Below are 5,785 nucleotides of genomic sequence, written 5' to 3'. Positions count from 1 at the left end.
GACAGCAAATGTACAACGTTTCGACAAGGTTTTGTACCTGATGATGACAAAACCTTGTCGAAACGTTGTACATTTGCTGTCATGTTAAACTTATATTAAAGTTTTTCTTCATTACCCATTTAAGCCGTCTCCAGCCATTATTAGATCACTGTATTTAATATAGGCCTACTTAATAAACACTGAAAATGTAGTCGTCATATTTAAAAAACAATAAAGATGTTGGCGGAAATTATCTTGAATTGTTAGCGCCAATGTAAACCAATAACACCACATGTTTCAATACTTTCATGAAGAATGACTAAAACGTATAAAGCTGTACAAGTGTCATCGTCGATATTTGATCGTGTTGTGCGCGAATGAAGGGGGGATCAGGTACTATTATGTTTAGGCCTCTTCCTTCTTCCTTTAGAATTTTTGATGTTTACTGTCAAATGCTATATTAATATTAAGAGATTAGGGCACATCTATGTACACAAATTCTTCTTTCCTCTTATTAGGGCCATGTCCATGAATATTATATATTATATATTAAAATTACGAATAGTCCGAAGCCGAGTTAACTGATAATTTAAATTTAGTAGTTAAATTGTATTTTGGATTTAGTATTCAAATATATGCCGATATTTTAGTCAATTAACGATATTTACCAACAAGATTGATACACACTGTCTTCGTTTTTAACACAAATACGTTTTGATATACACACAACAGTACAATTTACAATAACAATTATTACAGATAGTTATTACAAACAAATATTTATAAACAAAAATTTCACAAACTTACAAACAATATAAAATCGTCTTTCTACTTTGAAACTCCCTTGATATCTTATCGAGGGTTTACGATGAGCGAATTAATTACGAGTTGATGTAGGTGCGATCCACTGGGAATATAGCTAGCTTTGTCCTTTGCCACACACACTGAATGTTTGATCCATTGAAGTTAGGTAATGTTTTCGTAAAAATACTAATGTTCGATGAGAATCCACTGAAGTTAGACGATTTGTAATGTTCGAAATTTATAAATATTCTTGGTCAAATATCTTAAGTTTTCCGATTGATAAGCAATATAAAAATCACAGTTATAGCTTTCGAAGTTTTATAGTACACTGATTATAGCGAACTAATAATAGCCACACTTTTCGGCGCGTCGCGTTGGTTATATTTATAGCAGTGGGAAGGTTTTCTAAAAAATTCAGTCTAACGTGACAATACTAATTAAAGTGCTTACGTACACACACATACTTTTGATTCTTACTCTGGAGAATCTTCTACAATTTTGGAGAATAGGCGAGAGTTTCGCAATACATATCTAACACTATAAGCTACGCATGTTTTTAGATATAACCTTAGTCTAAACAGCGTTGGTATTAAAATAAATACATAACAACAAATTCGTTACATGTACTATAGCATTTAGTGCTAATTTGCCATTTCTCTTCATTTAATCGTTATACAATCGCAAACAGTTCCATTGACAAATCGTTACTTTTCTTTAACTGATTACATTATCGAACGCGTATTTGACATAAAATACTCTTTTGATAATTTAATCTAAGCTATATCTTTATTGTCTAGCGTAGGTGGACTTTTTCTAATATAGTACGTATTGAGTGGTGAGAGATAGTTAGGACTATCATCATCATGTATGATATAACGATCTATGGAAATTAATAAATCATTCTTGTATAGATTTTTTATCAAAATACTTCAATGAACAATCTAGGAGTCTGTCATAGATTGGTTGTATGTTTGCATACTTGGGCATGAATTTACAATTTGTTATTTTGGGTACTGTGTACGATGTATTATTACTGTGTTCTATATTCTTCGTAATTTGTTGATATTAGATGTAGCTACATTACTTCATGCTGGACTGATATAGTTAATTACTGTATATAGACTTTGTTGATATTTTCTGGTGATGTACCGTTAGTTCTACCCGACAGTCTTCTAGCAACGTTTGCTCGTTGCCATATTTTATTTGTAATTTGGATAATATGACCATTCCAAGTTAATTTCGAATCGTATGCTAGTGAAAGAAAATTTGGTGATGGGGCGGTATGGAGAAGAGTTCTATGTAGGTATAATTCTGGTTTATGTCTAAGCGTTTTTATCTGTTTTGAGAATAATACCATACTGGTTTTTGGGGCGTTTATTTTAATTCTGTGCTTTTGGCATTATTACACTATTTGTTTGAGAACTGATTCTCAATTTGTAATGACTACTGAGTGGGTCTTGGAACTCTTCCACGTCACCACATCATCTGTGAATTGAGATCTTAAACAAAAAGTTTGAATCCATTAGGGGCATGCCACTTACATACACGATGAAGAGGATAAGGCTAATTACCCATTCCTGGAGAACACCCGTCTCAGGAGTAAAATATTCTGAGTTGGTGCCCTCTACGTTCACTATATAATTACCCATTCCTGGAGAACACCCGTCTCAGGAGTAAAATATTTTGAGTTGGCGCCCTCTACGTTCACTATACATTTTCTATTATCTAAAAAGTTAGACAACTAGCGAATAACACCTGTCAGTAATTCTATTTATTTTATGCGGTATCGCAGTCCGTTACACCATACAGTGTCGAATGTTTTCTCTGTGTCGAGAAAGCAGAAGACAGTGCATTTGTATTGGTTAAAGCTATCTACTACTGTTTCAGTTAATCTAACTAAATGATCCGTGGTTTGCCGAAAATTTCTCAAACCGTTTTGAACTCCTGATAATATTAATGTTATCTCTAGAAATGTTAAGAGTCTATTATTAATTATTCTTTCTAAAATTTTGCCTATACAGCTGGTCAAGTTGATTGGACTGTAGCTTTTTGGTTTATTCGCTGGTTTTCCTTCCTTTAGAAACATAAGAACATTTCCTTGCTCCCAAGAAGCTGGAATATAACCTGAGTTGAGGGATAGAGTAAATGATGCGGTTAAATGGTCAAACAATTTCAGAGTGACCTTTTTTAGAAGAATGGCTTGTATACTATCTTCACCCGATGCTTTGTTTTTCGTCTGTTTTATGGATATAGCTACTTCTGGTTTAATGATTGTATTTGTAATTTTATTGGCCAGTTTATTGCTATTTCTTTGTTGTGGATTTTGATAGTTAATGAGTCAACCTGGAAAATTGGTGTTTAAATGTGTTTTTTTTTTTTTTTGCTCAATGTACCCATTTACCGTGTTAAAATAGTTGGTGTTCATATCAGGTTCATTTTGTGTTTTGGATGTTTTTCTTAATTATTCTTTAAAAGCTTCTGATTTTTGTATGTCGGTATATGCTATTTAATTTTGGTAATTAAGTATTGGATAGGTTTTATAGGCGATATAATTTTTTGTATATCTTTTTAAATGTGTCCAGAATTGTTTTGGGTCTTATGTTCGTTTAATCTATAACATAACACATCTTAGTGTATTTATCTGCGTTTTGTTGTGTGGGTCTCTAGTATTCATATCCTTCTTAGGGGTCGTCGTTCTTATATCATATTCATTATTTGTGCTGCCATCTATTATGACTTGTGCATTGATTCTGTTTCGGTATAGTGTGATCTCCAGCTTTAGTAAGACACTCAATAATTGTTTGGCTGTATTCATTTAAAACCGATGATCTTTCTGCTCGATTTGTTATTGAGTCCGGTAGTAATTTGTAAAGGATACTTGTATATTCTTTCCAATTAGATTTCTTTGTAATTAAATTTTAATTTATTTGTGAGTTTATTCTGATGTAGTTCGAGATCGAAGACACACCAGATCTATAGATAAATGATCACCGTCTAAATCAAAGCCAACATTAAAATTTAAACAATTGTTAATAATTTCAGATAACATATACATAAATCTAGAATACCACTGGTATTGTGCTGAGGACATATGTGTGTGTCGGTGTTAAATCATTTAATAGCACATAGTCGCTATGTACTAAAAATTCGTATAGTTTTTCTTGCATTAGTCGTTGTGCTATTACATTCAGATTTCTCATTTTTATTATTCATATCTCCTATTATAATCAGTCTCTGGCTATGTTCATTTATTTAATTTAATAAGTTTATATGTATAATCTTAGAGGGTGAAAAGTAAATTCCTACCGCTGTGATGCATTCGTGATTTGTTAGGTTTACATCTCTTGCTATACATTCATTTATTGTTTCAGTTATTATTTGTGTGACCAAAAGTGCTGTTTATATATTAATACTATTCCTATATTTGGGTCATTTTTGGATAATCCATCTTTGCTGATTGACGTATACCCGAAAACCTTAAGACTATTTGAATTGTTAAACATAGTATCAATAATAGCTAGAATATCTGAATCTGTGTAGAATAAAATGTCCTCGTTCTCGTGCCTCTTGGAAGCAAGACCACCTTGAATATTAATATGTTGGAATGTGTATTTTTACGCGAAAAATGAACTCATGAGTTGCTGTATTATATATGGAATGATTAGTGTGAAATATTTCTTTGCTAATGAGATGAGTAATGTGATACAATCTTGCTAATTATATGGGTTATGAAATTCATTCATAAACTCAAGGTGTTTTTTACTGTTTCTATTGGGTGATTACTTTCAGTGTTAATATTAGTGCTAATTGACGTTTTGATATCTCAGGTTGCGGCTTAATTTGAGGTTGTTTATTTATTTGTTCTTTTTTTTAGTTAGCTATGTTTCTATGTTCGTCTTTACTAGAGGTTTACTTTGGTTGTTATAGGAAATTGTTTGTTATCTGGTTGTTTACGTATTGCTGCGGCAAAAGTGGATGCGTATGTAGGTGTCTGTTTTGTAATTAGTATCTACAGAAGTGGTGTTTTCATTTGTGTTTTATTCTTTTCCGTAATTTGCGAAGTTGTTTCTGTAATGTTGTGATGTATATTGTAAATTCTGGTTTTAATTTCTTTATATTTATTTTAGGTTGTTTGTTGTGTTTGAAGTTAAGCACAAAGCTACTCAACGGGCTATCTATGCTCTGCCAACCACGGATATCGAAATCCGGTTTCTATCGTTGTAAGTCCACAGACCTCCCGCTGTGGCACTGGGGGGGGGGGGGAGCTTTATATTTGTAATTTGCTATGTATCTGTTTACAATTACATCAGAATTTTCATGTTCCTTGGACATTATGTATTATGATGGTCTTCACCACAACCCACGCAGCGTGGCAGACATTTATGGGCTGCGGCAACATCTACGTAGCGTCAACAATAACACTGCGTCACGACTACGGCCGACGTTTTTGATTTCTCGGCCTGAAATCTCTAATACCAGCTTATAATACCAATTGATATTGTACTCTTAATATCCTGTGTGTCATTTGCATGTACTTTGATCAGATTAGTTGGTTTCTGTGTTCTTGTCGATACTATTCTTTCAACTTCTGTGAAAGAAATGTTATTCTTTGTTAATTTGTCTTGGACCTGTTCAATTTCTATGTTGAAGTGTACTCCTCTGATAACAAATGATTTTGTGGTTGGTTTTGTTCCTGGAAAGTGTATGTTGATCTTACCAGGTGTGAATGCATCCTTTGACCAACTTTAAGGAGACTGTTAAAGTCAGTTATTTCTGCATTTTTTTACTAAGACGATGCCCTTGACTAAGCGTTTAATAGTTACGATTTTAGTGTTTGGCTTGCATCGTCTGACTTCATCAGCCAGTTGCGGCTCTCTATACGAGCCAGAAATGCCTACTATGATTATTGTAAACTTTGGGGGTTTCTTTCTGTTTTACATTTTGTGTTCTGTGTGTTTTTTAGTGTTTGCTAATAGTGCACGTTGTCTTTTAGAGTTAAACA

This window comes from Limulus polyphemus, unplaced genomic scaffold (assembly GCF_000517525.1).
Source record: "Limulus polyphemus unplaced genomic scaffold, Limulus_polyphemus-2.1.2 Scaffold3306, whole genome shotgun sequence".
Classification (NCBI taxonomy): domain Eukaryota; kingdom Metazoa; phylum Arthropoda; class Merostomata; order Xiphosura; family Limulidae; genus Limulus; species Limulus polyphemus.
This window is presented reverse-complemented; position numbering follows the sequence as displayed.